At 38.0% G+C, this 14485-nt stretch overlaps 1 long non-coding RNA gene across 1 annotated transcript in view; it reads left to right on the top strand.

The window, feature by feature from the left end:
• The window catches only part of LOC114895578, a 204512-nt gene that overhangs the window by 20951 nt on the left and 169076 nt on the right, over nucleotides 1–14485 (top strand). The window contains exons 2-3 of the long non-coding RNA XR_003793590.1: nucleotides 11922–12004; nucleotides 12288–12363. This is a non-coding gene — a long non-coding RNA (uncharacterized LOC114895578). The remainder of the gene's footprint in view (nucleotides 1–11921; nucleotides 12005–12287; nucleotides 12364–14485) is intronic.

Below are 14485 nucleotides of genomic sequence, written 5' to 3'. Positions count from 1 at the left end.
CTCTCCTCTATTCTCTTCTCCCCGTCTCTTCTTTCATGAGAATTAAATATTCATGAGAATTTGCTTAGTGGAAGAGATCTTGAACATACTGGCTACCAGAGAGTTCTTATTCCCACAGTGGCATTTACATTTCTAATGAGATGAGCATTATGGCCAACTTGGAACTCTCATTTTTGTTTAATACAATTCATTGTTACAGGTTTACATGCCACAAACTTACCTTTCAATTAAAATAATTCCCAACTCCACTTCTTTTTTTACTTACTTCAAACACTATCTTGATAAATGCTAGGTACATAGTAGATGCTTAGTAAATGCTTGGTTAATTCATTAATCTGGAAAGTAGCTGTTAATAAGTTGAAGATTCTTATTATGGGATCTTCCTTGCTGTGAAGATTAGTAGCAAAATACTCTTTGTTGGTACCAGAAAAGCATATTTAATGTAATCAAAGGGAGTGCAATAGCTTAAAATCTTAACTGATATTCTGGGTCCCAACAGCAACTATTAACACCTCAGTAACTTTTCACCAGTTGACTATGTGCTTTCAGAAATCTACTTGTACTTACATTTTCTCAACTGCTCTGTGTTCTCAAATAGTTTTAAAAAAAAGAAAAAAAAAATGTTTGGCAGAGCATGCCAGCAAAAAGAATAGCCTAGCCAGATTCTAACCAAATCATCAAATAGAAGCTGTGTTTGTTTAGGACCTCAAAGGTCCCCCCCGCCCTTTATTTTTTAAATTTTAAAATTTAATTTAATTTTTTTATGCAGCAGGTTCTTATTAGTCATCCACTTTATACACATCAGTGTATACATGTCAATCCCAATCACCCAATTCATCACACCACCACCCCCACTCCCTGCCACTTTCCCCCCTTGGTGTCCATACATTTGTTCTCTACATCTGTGTCTCAACTTCTGCCCTGGAAACCAGTCATCTGTACCATTTTTCTGGGTTCCACATATATTCATTAATATACGATATTTGTTTTTCACTTTCTGACTAACTTCACTCTGTATGACAGTCTCTAGATTCATCCAGGTCTCTACAAATGTCCAAATTTCGTTCCTTTTTATGGCTGAGTAATATTCCATTGTATATATATACCACATCTTCTCTATCCATTCGACTGTCGATGGGCATTTAGGTTGCTTCCATGACCTGGCTCTTGTAAATAGTGCTGCAATGAACATTGGGGTGCATGTGTCTTTTTGGATTAGGGTTTTCTCTGAGTATATGCGCATCCAGTAGTGGGGTTGCTCTGTCATATGGTAGTTCTATTTTTAGTTTTTTAAGGAACCTCCATACTGTTCTCCATAGTGGCTGTATCAATTTACATTCCCACCAACAGTGCAAGAGGGTTCCCTTTTCTCCACACCCTCTCCAACATTTGTTGTTTGCAGATTTTCTGATGATGCCCATTCTAACTGGTGTGAGGTGATACCTCATTGTAGTTTTGATTTGCATTTCTCTAATAATCAGTGATGTTGAGCAGCTTTTCATGAGCTTCCTGGCCATCTGTATGTCTTCTTTGGAGAAATGTCTATTTAGGTCTTCTGCCCATTTTTGGATTGGGTTGTTTGTTTCTTTAATATTGAGCTGCATGAGCTGTTTATATATTTTGGAGAGTAATCCTTTGTCCGTTGATTCATTGGCAAATATTTTGTCCCGTTCTGAGGGTTGTCTTTTCGTGTTGTTTATGGTTTCCTTTGCTGTGCAAAAGCTTTGAAGTTTCATTAGTTCCCACTTGTTTCCTTTTGTTTTTATTTCCATTACTCTAGGAGGTGGATTAAAAAAGATCTTGCTGTGGTTTATGTCAAAGAGTGTTCTTCCTATGTTTTCCTCTAAGAGTTTTATAGTTTCTGGTCTTACATTTAGGTCTCTAATCCATTTTGAGTTTATTTTTGTGTATGGTGTTAGGGAGTGTTCTAATTTCATTCTTTTACATGTAGCTGTCCAGTTTTCCCAACACCACTTATTGAAGAGACTGTCTTTTCTCCATTGTATATCCTTGCCTCCTTTGTCATAGACTGGTTGACCATAGTTGTGTGGATTTATCTCTGGGCTTTTTATCTTCTTCCATTGATCTATATTTTTCGTTTTGTGCCAGTACCATATTGTCTTGTTGATTATAGCTTTGTAGTATAGTCTGAAGTCAGGGAGTCTGATTCCTCCTGTTTCTTTTTTTTTCCCTCAAGACTGCTTTGGCTATTTGGGGTCTTTTGTGTCTCCATACAAATTTTAAGATTTTTTGTTCTAGTTCTGTTAAAAGTGCCTTTCGTAATTTGATAGGGACTGCATTGAATCTGTAGATTGCTTTGGGTAGGTTAGTCATTTTCACAATATTGATTCTTCCAATCCAAGAACATGGTATATCTCTCCATCTGTTGGTATCATCTTTAATTTCTTTCATCAGTGTCTTTTAATTTAATGCATACCGGTCTTTTGTGTCCCTAGGTAGGTTTATTCCTAGGCATTTTATTCTTTTTCTTGCAGTGGTAAATGGGATTGTTTCCTTAATTTCTCTTTCAGATTTTTCATCATTAGTATGGAGGAATGCAAAGATTTCTGTGCATTAATTTTGTATCCTGCAACTTTACCAAATTCACTGATTAGCTCTAGTAGTTTTCTGGTGGCACCTTTAGGATTTTCTATGTATATTATCATGTCCTCTGAAGAGACTGAAAATTTTACTTCTACTTTTCCAATTTGTATTCCTTTTATTTCTTTTTCTTCTCTGATTGCTGTGGCTAGGACTTCCAAAACTATGTTGAATAGTAGTGGTGAGAGTGGACATCCTTGTCTTGTTCCTGATCTTAGAGGAGATGGTTTCAGTTTTTCACCATTGAGAATGATGTTTGCTGTGGGTTTGTCGTATATGGCCTTTATTATGTTGAGGTAGGTTCCCTCTATGCCCACACTCTGGAAAGTTTTGATCATAGATGGGTGTTGAATTTTGTCAAAAGCTTTTTCTGCATCTACTGAGATGATCATATGGTTTTTCTTCTTCAGTTTGTTAATATGGTGTATCACATTGATTGATTTGCGTATATTGAAGAATCCTTGCATCCCTGGGGTAAATCCCACTTGAACATGGTGTATGATCCTTTTAATATGTTGTTGGATTCTGTTTGCTAGTATTTTGTTGAGGAATTTTGCATCTATATTCATCAGTTATATTGGTCTGTAAGTTTCCTTTTTTGTAGTATCTTTGGTTTTGCTATCAGGGTGATGGTGGGCTCATAGAATGAGATTGGGAATGTTTCTTCCTCTGCAATTTTTTGGAAGAGTTTTGAGAAGGATGGGTGTTAGCTCTTCTCTAAATGTTTGATAGAATTCAACTGTGAAGCCATGGTCCTAGTCTTTTGTTTGCGGGAAGATTTTTAATCACGGTTTCAATTTCATTACTTGTGATTGGTCTGTTCATATTTTCTATGTCTTCCTGGTTCACTCTTGGAAGGTTATACATTTCTAAGAATTTGTCCATTTCTTCCAGGTTGTCCATTTTATTGGCATAGAGTTGCTTATAGTAGTCTCTTAGGATCCTTTGTATTTCTGCAGTGTCTGTTGTAACTTCTCCTTTTTCATTTCTAATTTTATTGATTTGAGTCCTCTCCCTCTTTTTGTTGATGAGTCTGGCTAATGGTTTATCAATTTTGTTTATCTTCTCAAAGAAACAGCTTTTAGTTTTATTGATCTTTGCTATTATTTTCTCTGTTTCTATTTTATTTATTTCTACTCTGATCTTTATGATTTCTTTCCTTCTGCTAACTTTGGGTTTTGTTTGTTCTTCTTTCTCTAGTTCCTTTGGGTGTAAAATTAGATTGTTTATTTGAGATTTTTCTTGTTTCTTGAGGTAGCCTTGTATAGCTGTAAACTTCCCTCTTAGAACTGCTTTTGCTGCATCCCATAGGTTTTGGATCATCATGTTTGCATTGTCATTTGTCTCTATGTATTTTTTGATTCCCTGTTTGATTTCTTCAGTGATCTCTTGGTTATTTAGTAACGTATTGTTTAGCCTCCATGTGTTTGTGTTTTTTACGTTATTTTCCCTGTAATTCATTTCTAATCTCATGGTGTTCTTGTCAGAAAAGATGCTTGATATGACTTCAGTTTTCTTAAATTTACTGAGGCTTGATTTGTGACCCAAGACGTGATTTATCCTGGAGAACATTCCGTGCGCACTTGAGAAGAAAGTGTAATCTGCTGTTTTAGGATGGAATGTCTTATAAATATCAATTAAATCTATCTGGTCTATTGTGTCATTTAAAACTTGTGTTTCCGTATTAATTTTCTGTTTGGATCATCTGTCAATTGGTGTGCATGAGGTGTTAAAAGTCCCCCACTATTACTGTGTTACTATCGTTTTCCTCTTTTATAGCTGTTAGCAGTTGCCTTATGTATTGAAGTGCTCCTATGTTGGGTGCATATATATTTATAATCGTTGTATCTTCTTCTTGGATTGGTCCCTTGATCATTATGTAGTGTCCTTCCTTGTCTCTTGTTACCTTCTTTATTTTAAAGTCTATTTTATCTGAAATGAGTATTGCTACTCTAGCTTTCTTTCGATTTCCATTTGCATGGAATATCTTTTTCCATCCCTTCACTTTCAGTCTGTATGTGTCCCTAGGTCTGAAGTGGGTCTCTTGTAGACAGCATATATATGGGTCTTGTTTTTGTATCCATTCAGCAAGCCTGTGTCTTTTGGTTGGAGCATTTAACCCATTCAAGTTTAAGGTAATTATTGATATGTATGTTCCTATTACTATTTTCTTAACTGTTTTGGGTTTGTTTTTGTAGGTCCTTTTCTTCTCTTGTGTTTCCCACTTACAGAAGTTCCTTTAGCATTTGTTGTAGAGCTGGTTTGGTGGTGCTGAATTCTCCTAGATTTTGCTTGTCTGTAAAGCTTTTGATTTCTCTATCAAATCTGAATGAAATCCTTGCAGGGTAGAGTAATCTTGGTTGTAGGTTCTTCCCTTTCATCACTTTAAGTATATCATGCCACTCCCTTCTGGCTTGTGGAGTTTCTGCTGAGAAATCAGCTGTTAACCTCATGGGAGTTCCCTTGTATGTTATTTGTCGTTTTTCCCTTGCTGCTTTCAATAATGTTTCTTTGTCTTTAATTTTTGCCAATTTGATTACTATGTGTCTTGGCGTATTTCTCCTTGGGTTTATCCTGTAAGGACTCGCTGCGCTTCCTGGACTTGGGTGCCTATTTCCTTTCCCATGTTAGGGAAGTTTTCGACTACAATCTCTTCAAATATTTTCTCGGGTCCTTTCTCTCTCTCTTCTCCTTCTGGGACCCCTATAATGCGAATGTTGTTGAATTTAATGTTATCCTAGAGGTCCCTTAGGCTATCTTCATTTCTTTTCTTTCTTTTTTCTTTGTTCTGTTCCACAGCTGTGATTTCCACCATTCTGTCTTCCAGGTCACTTATCTGGTCTTCTGCCTCAGTTATTCTGCTATTGATTCCTTCTAGTGTATTTTTCATTTTAGTTATTGTATTGTTCATCTCTGTTTGTTTGTCCTTTAATTCTTCTAGGTCTTTGTTAAACATTTCTTGCATCTTCTCAGTCTTTGCCTCCATTCTTTTTCTGAGGTCCTGGATCATCTTCACTATCATTATTCTGAATTCTTTTTCTGGAAGATTGCCTATCTCCACTTCATTTAGTTGTTTTTCTGGGGTTTCATCTTGTTCCTTCATGTGGTACATAGCCCTCTGCCTTTTCATCTTGTCTATCTTTCTGTGAATATGGTTTTTGTTCCACAGGCTGCAGGATTGTAGTTCTTCTTGCTTCTGCTGTCTGCCCTCTTGTAGATGAGGCTATCTATGAGGCTTGTGCAGGTTTCCTGATGGGAGGGACTGGTGGTGGGTAGAGCTGGCTGTTGCTCTGGTGGGCAGAGCTCAGTAAAACTTTAATCCACTTGACTGGTGATGGTTGGGTCTGGGTCCCCTCCCTGTTGGTTGTTTGGCCTGAGGCGACCCAACACTGGAGCCTACCCAGGCTCTTTGGTGGGGCTAATGGCTGACTCTGGGAGGGCTCATGCCAAGGAGTACTTCCCAGAACTTCTGCTGCCAGTGTCCTTGTCCTCACAGTGAGACAGAGCCATCTCCCACCTCTGCAGGAGATCCTCCAACACTAGCAGGTAGGTCTGATTCAGTCTCCTATGGGGTCGCTGCTCCTTCCTCTGGGTCCCGATGCACACACTACTTTGTGTGTGCCCTCCAAGTGTGGAGATTCTGTTTCCCCTAATCCTGTCGAAGTCCTGCAATCTAATCCCACTAGCCTTCAAAGTCTTATTCTCTTGGAATTCTTCCTCCTGTTGCCAGCCCCCCAGGTTGGGATGCCTGACATGGGGCTCAGAACCTTCACTCCAGTGGGTGGACTTCTGTGTTATACGTGTTCTCCAGTTTGTGAGTCACCCACCCAGCGACTGTGCCCCTCCTACCGTGTAATTGTGCCTTCTCCTTTGTCTTTGGATGTGTGGTATCTTTCTTGGTGAGTTCCAGTGTCTTCCTGTTGATGATTGTTCAGCAGGTAGCTGTGATTCCTGTGTTCTCACATGAGCGAGTGAGAGCATGTCCTTCTTCTCCACCATCTTTAACCAATCTCACAGTTCCCCTTTTAATTGGCCCTTTCCTCTGTCATTCTGCTTCTAGAATACTAAGACCACTCTGATGTGTCATTAGCCAAGAACATTTTCTCTGTTAAAGCCTTGTCAACTAACACTTCAAAGCAAGAGTTTAAGGCATTAATATTTTCAGGAGTAATTGCATTTTATTAGGGGGATGTTTGAAAAGGAATAAATCTTTATAACTCAAAGTAGCAATGTATAATGGAGGGGATTTTAGGTGATGACCTATAAGTGCTATTTGGAAAGTTCTTTTTAAGGTGTATATTTGGAAAAATACTTTCTTTTCACAGCTTATCACAGCAGATAAGTCGATGCCAACTTAATTGAACCAATCTCTCCCTTCTCTGAATTAAGGCTTCTTCATATAATCTGCCTCTGCCTATTATTTTCTTAAAATCTGTGATGATCCAAAAGCTGAATCCAATGGGTACTTGTTAGCACCCATCCAATTTGACACCTCCTTGCTAATCTTTCCCTTATGAAACTGCCTTTCCTTGGTTTCAACGTGTTCTTCTCTTGATTCCCTTTCCCCATCTCCCAATACTTCTTTTTTTCCGTTTTCTCGAGCTTTTTCTCTTCTTCTCACACAGTAATGTTGATACTTCTCATATATAAGCAAGCCTCTTTTGTATTAGTTATGGAGTTTCTCCTTTTTATTTCCTCCACTCTTTTGTCTTTAGCTATTATCTCAATGCCTACCACTCCCTCATTATCTCCTACTTGAATCTTCTCTTGCATTTTCTATCTCAGTTAGTGACATCACCATTTATTCAACAACCTTCCACTCCTAAACCTGCCTGATAACTCATTTATCCTTGAACTCTCACTTCCACATCCAGTTGACTGGATGTTGCTGGTTCTCCTAAAATTAATTCAACAACTTCTCTCAATCCTCATTTCTTTCCCCCGCCCCCAAGGGCCACATTTATTTTTTATTGGAGTATAATTGCTTTACAGTGTTGTGTTAATTTCTGCCACACAGCGAAGTGAATGAGCCATATGCATACACACATCCCCTCCCTCTTGGACCTCCCCCCCATTCCACCCAACTAGGCCAACACAGAGCACTGCACTGAGCTCCATGTGCTATACAGCAGGTTCCCACTAGCTATCTCTTTTACACATGGTAGTGTACTTTTGTCAAACCTAATCTCCCAATTCATCCCACCCTCCCATTTCCCCACTGTTTCCACACGTTATCTTTTAGTTTAAACCTTCACCTCCCCTAATCTATCTTATTGCAAAAACCTACTAAATATAGGCAAAGTGCCTCAGTTGTTCTCTTTCAACAATGATGCTTTTGTCACAGTGCTGCCAGATATGATCATTTGCTTCTTCATTTAAAGTTATGATGGCTTCCTATGCTTATGAGACAAAGCAGGTTTTTCATTCATTCATTCAATTAATATAGTGAATACCTACCATGAGGCTGACACTGAATAAATATTGGTGAATGAAGTATAATATTCTCTATGTTTTTCCTCTACTTAATAATCTAATTCTAATGTAATTCTATGGATTAACTTTTTTCTTCCCAACACACCCTCCCCCCATGTCTATATCTCCCACTGGTTCATTCTTTAAAAGGTATTCTGTACTCCAGCTATTCAGATATATTATACATCCTGCTAAGATACCATGCTATATTATCCTGGTGACTTCTGCTTGTTGAGGGACAATTCTCCATGGATCACTTACATTTTTGCATTTCTTCTGAGCAGAGGCACTCACTGCCTTTCTTCTGGATTATCTTTTACAGGATGTTTGTATGGCAAGCAGTCTTGGAAGACTGGATAGTGTCTTCCTCTGGAGCAAAGGGCCGGCATGTTTATTGCCTGTTGTAAAAAAAAGTTGGGCTCCATAAGCTTGGGGTTTCTCCCCTGTAATGCAGCCCACTGTATGTGCAAGTGTTACCTGGCCCTTGTTGGGTCACCCGTGGGAACTGGGACCCAGGCATTGGTATAAGAAAGTGCTAACAGTCTGGCTATGATAGCTGTGAGTAGTAAAGATCTTTCTGTTTGATTAAGGAATTTCACGTTTTTTGCCAGCTTCTATGAAACTGTTGCAAGATAATTTGTTAGTTTGCTAATAGGATAAAATCTCAACACTTCACAGTTCTTGACACTATTCATCTTTCAAGATCCAGCTTAAATATTTCCTCTTTGATGGAAACTGTGCTGATTCTTCCAGGAAAACATTTTTGCAGATCTGTGATTTTCCAGAGCATTGCCCTTTAGAGTAATTGACACACCATGTTGTGACTGTGCTTTCCAAGTCTGTCTCCTTGATAGATTAATAGCCCTTTAGAATCAGGTACTAAGTCCCAGTTACCTGCATCTATGGAATGCATATTAATATATTCAGTAAATACTGATGAATCAATGGATAGAATTTTCTTTCTTTTCCTGATTTCATCCTAGCCATTCTCATCTTCTTTCTAATATCTGAGGTATTGGGGAACTTATTGAAATTTTCCTTTCAAAGCAACATCCTCCTACTTTCATTATATAACCACTGGAAAAGATGACTTCTATACCCTCTAGCCCAATTAGAAATTTCCCCACTCTAGAAATGTGTGCTTGTTTGAATTGCTTCTCCAGTTGTGATATAAGGCCAATTTCCCAAGAATAGAGAAAATAACTTCTAATTGAACATCCTTGGTTCCAATACTTTATATAAAAGTGGCTTTATCTTATTGTGTATTTCCTTGTACCTAATTGATACTCTTTTGTTAAAATGTTTGCATTTTTCTTTTTAAACCTTAAGATGTTATAAACCACAGCTTGACATTAACTGAATGTCTTCTTGACTCTTATTCGTGATCTGGGGCATCACATTGTCATCAGGCTGTTTAGTTGAAACTGTTAGTAACTATTCTCTGAGTTTTCCCCCATCTAGTCTTCTATTATTCAGGCAACATTTTCTACAGTACCGGTTTTTACCTAATTATCTTTTAGAATTTGCCATAAAAAGAGTCAGAAAACCATATGTAGGAGAATGGTGGACAGGGCAATGGAAAGAAACAAGTTTGAGTATTAGTCGTGATAGTACAAGCCTATGCTTCGTAGCACACAAACCACCAAATATCACTGGCTTGACTCAGTGGGTCCAGGTGACTCTCCAGGAAAACTTATCTTCCATACAGTAACTTGACATTTGAACCTACTTAGATCTTGAGGCTCTCTTTTCTCCTCATCTTAGTAGAATGTATCAACAGGGGAAGAGTGAATGGAGAGTTCATAACTTCTTCAAATCCCACTGGCCAGAGGTAATCACAGGGCCCCATCAAACTACAAAGGCAGAGAATACTGGTAATCATTACTAATGAGAACAGAAGTAAATTTATCTAAATTTTGAGAGAAAGGGTTCAATCATGTGAAAGTACATCAAGTTTGAGAGGAAATGAATATTAACTAGGTACCTACTGCAGAAGTCCCCCAATTTTTTTTGATTTATGACATCCTCAGAATTCCTAGACCAAAGTAAATAACTGTACTGTTGATTTGAGTAGTTAGGTCCAAACAACTTAAAATGTATTTATATACTAACAACTTAGTAGTTTTTTGAGAAAAAAATAATACACATAGTTGAAGGAAAAAAATTTTTAGTTTTAACCAAGTCACTTACCAACAACATGTGTGGGCCTCTTGGGCACTGCGTACCTCTCAGACATTGAAATAGATTGGATATCACTACCTTCATTTCCTGTTCTACATTGATTTTCATGCTTATTTGCTTTTTGTCCAGCAACCAACAAAACTCAGCTTCACAAAGATATGATGTCACTGAAAGGAATGTAGTATGATCTAATGTTGAAACTGTGAACTACCTGGAGCTAGTAGTTCACACAGTGGCTGACAGATTTCAAATATTGCTGTAGTTTCCTTGAAAATTTAAAATATCCCATACTGCCTCTATAAATGTGCTGCAGTCCCCAGGAGTGCCTCAGTACACAGTTTGGGAACCATGGGCCTATTGTCCTAGGTACTATATATAGATCACTTACTCCTCACAATAGTTTGGAAGGTTGATGTTATTATTGCCAAGTTAAACGAGAAAACTAAGATCTGAAAAGGGCATGAATTTACCCCAAACCTCCTACTTAGTAATTAGCAGAGCAGAGGCTTGAACCCAACCCTTCTGGCTCCATACCCCATTGCATCATGCCGTGTGTCATGGGATTTGCAGGATTAAGGTTTTCACAGCTTCCTCTCCCCATGACCTTCCCTGAGTTTCAAGCAACATTGAAATGACTATTTTTTTAAACATGTGGAAGTGCTTGAAGCTCATGGAAATGATTTTAAGTCATGTCTACATTTTTAGTTTTAAGGCACACCTGCTAGAAAATAAATTCTCTTGAGCAGAGATTAAAGAACTTTAAAATGGTCTTAATATAGCCCAAGGAAGATTGTTTAAGCTTTGAAATCAAGACAGTACATTTCTAGTTAACTTGTAATTATTTACTGCTAATTTTTAATATGACATTCAGTATGGACCACATATCACTTTTTTTCCAGCTGTCAGGACAGTCCCTAAACTAAACCTTCTTCACCAGCTGTTGCCTAATTTAATATGGTCCATTTTGGAATTTTTCCAACTCTGCCTGCACATAATTTCTAAGTCTCAACAGACCTGTGCAAAAATGAACCATAACTATAATCTTTCATGTTACTCATAGTTCTATTTAATTATCTGAAATACTACCTGATAAATAGTGCAATCAGAAGAATTCCAGTTTAACAGTAACTACTTCCACATCACTTTTTTGCTGTCATCTAATTTGAAACAGGTTTTGGATTACTACCTCTAAGTTATGTAAACTACTAATCAATGATTAATTTAAGAATCTTCAGGCTGCTGCCTTTTTTCTTTTTTTATGTGGTTCCTAAGTGTCAATAAATTCAGGCCTAGTCAAATAAAATTTTTTTCTTCCGTAGACTTTTAGACCTTTATTTTCTACTGAGTTTGTTGAGGAGACAAAAGATAGATGGTTAGAACCAAAAAGAGTAAATCTATACAACAGAAAATTGTTTTCAAAGCAAATGTCTCCTAATATAGAATTAAAAGTACATTTGTATTAAATGCCTCTGACACAGATTATGGTTCAGAGAATTATCTGAAGGTAAGTGGAAAAATTGTTCTTCATTTAAAACAAAATTCGTCAGTGAATGGAAAGAGAGTGACGTTTATCGAGTACTCTGTAAATGCCAAGCATTCTCATTTATTATTTTCTTTGAACCTGAGCACAACAGTGGGAGGTCATTGTTATTACCTTCATTTTGCAGATGAGGAAACTGGAAGCTGAGACTTTGAGGAAATCTCCTAAGTTTACAAATGAATATTACTTAGAGCTCACATTCAAACTCAGGTGGGTCTGACATCAACATTGCAACATGACTTTTGCCCACAAAGGTGTTCTGCCTCTAGATCAAGATATGTGGGGATGGGCTTGTGTCTTTTATGATTCAGAATATGAAAACATGATATTAATTCTTTAATTTATCAAATATTTATTGAGTGCTGCAATATGACTGGCACTTTTCTAGGAGTTAATTGTGCTAATTGTGAATGTTGACATTTATTAAGTTGTATAACTTATTTGCATCTTCTAAAAGTGATTTATTTTTAACTCTTCTGTTGTTTGACATTAGGGATCTCAAGGGATCCCAGTGAGTTGGTGATTATCTACAGTATTGAAAAAATGTTGGACTTGATCCCAAGAGAACTGTGAGTTCGTGTTTGTTTTTCTACTTGGTACTCTGGTAGTCAAGAGTCAATTTCTATGTCCTGGCTCTGTTTTTTCATTTGCATAATGAGAGGAATGAAATGTCTGATCTCTGAGGTTCTTCTGAGTACTGATATTCTAAGCATCCTCAAGTATTATAGGTCATTCACAATGATGCATGTGATGTCTGAAAGAAATGCCTTTGGATTTGTCTTTGGGAAGTATAAGTGAGGTACAGTGAATGAAACCTTTAAAGCACTATGCCAGTTGTATTAGTTTTCTATTGCTGTAATGAAGTAAAACAGATTTTGTGTCTTAGAATAATACGTATTTGTTATCTCACAGTTTCCATGGGTTAGGAGTTTCAGCATGGTTTAGCTGGGTCTTCTGCTCAGGGTCTCACAAGGCTGCAGTCAAGGCTGATTCATTTCTGGGGCTTGGTCTTTTTCTAAGCTCTGGTTGTTGGCAGAATTCCTTTTCTTATGGTTGTAGAATGGAGGTCCCCATTTTCTTTTTGGCTGTCAGCCAGGGGCAGCTCTCAGCTTCTAGAGGTTGCTGGCAGTTTCTTGCTCTGTGGCTCCCTCATAAGCCCTTTCAAAACCTGGAAGCTTACTTCTTCAAGCCAATGGGAAGGAGTCTGTCCCTCCTGTCTGCTAAGACTAAGTCTTATATAACCATACTAGGTTGAATAGTGTCCCCTCAAATTCATGTCTACCTGAAACCTTACAAAGTGACCATATTTAGAAATGGGTCTTTGCAGATATAATTAGTCAAGTTAACATGAGGTCATACTGGAGTAGAGTAGGTCCTAAGCTAATAACTTGTCCTTGCAAGAAAATAGAGGCATACAGACAAACAGAGGGAAGACAGTCATATGGCAGCAGAGCCAAAGATTGGGGTTTGGCTGCTATAAGCCAAGGAACCCTAAGGATTTCTGGTAACCAATGAAGCTAGAAGAGGCAAGAAAAGAGTCCTCCCCTAGAGCCTTCAGAGAGGTCATGGACCTACAGACACCTTGATTGCAGACTTTTAGCCTCCAAAACTGTGAGAAAATACATTTCTGCTATTTGCTGAGCCACCAAATTTGTGGGACTTTATTATGGCAGCCCTAGAAAACTAATACAATAACATTATATAATCACAAGAATAACAATATCACATTACCATTGCTATATAACATAACCAAATCAAGGAAGTGACTGACATTCTATCATCTTTGCTGTTTCTGTTGGTTGGAAGCAAGTCACAAATTCCTCCTACACTGAAGGGGAAAGAATTATACAAGGTAACTCACTGGGATCACCTTAGGATGTACCTGCCACATCAATGCAAGTTTATCTTATTTTGTGAGAATGGACCCTTCTATTATGTAGGAATTGAATTAAGCAGCCCTATCTAACTTTCTTTACCATTTCTAATTATTTTAAAATTATCTGAAAAGATATTTTAATAAAAAGATTCATTGTGACTAATATTTTTTTAATGATGGCTCTTTAAAGTCTACCACTCAATATTTTCTATGCTCTTAATTGTTTTTTTAAAATGGATTTGTTGATACTTTGGCTACAAGTTGTTCTGAAGATGAAAGTTAGTCAATCCTTTGAAAGTATAAAAAAGAGAAACAGAGAAATTTATTAGCTAAACACTGCCCTCTTAAAAACATCATTAATGGAGAGGACCTTCAAGATGGCAGAGGAGTAAGATGTGGAGATCACCCTCCTCCCCCAAAATACCTCAAAAATACATCTACATGTGGAACAACTCCTACGGAACACCTACTGAATGCTGGCAGAAGACCTCACACTTCCCAAAAGACAAGAAACTCCCCATGTACCTGGGTAGGGCAAAAGAAAAAAGAAAAACAGTGGCAAAAGAATAGGGATGGGATCTGCACCTCTGGGAGGGAGCTGTGAAGGAGGAAAAGTTTCCACACACTCAGAAGCCCCTTCACTGGTGGAGACAGGGGGTGCACAGGGGGGAAGCTTCAGAGCCACGGAGGAGAGTGCAGCAGCAGGGGTACAGAGGGCAAAGCGGAGAGATTCCTGCACAGACGATCTGTTCCGACCAGCACTCACCAGCCTGAGAGGCTTGTCTGCTCAACCACTGGGGTGGGGTGGGGCTGGG

Source organism: Monodon monoceros, unplaced genomic scaffold (assembly GCF_005190385.1).
Source record: "Monodon monoceros isolate NGI ecotype Baffin Bay Population unplaced genomic scaffold, NGI_Narwhal_1 Super_Scaffold_14, whole genome shotgun sequence".
NCBI classification, from domain to species: Eukaryota; Metazoa; Chordata; class Mammalia; order Artiodactyla; family Monodontidae; genus Monodon; species Monodon monoceros.
This window is presented reverse-complemented; position numbering and strand designations above follow the sequence as displayed.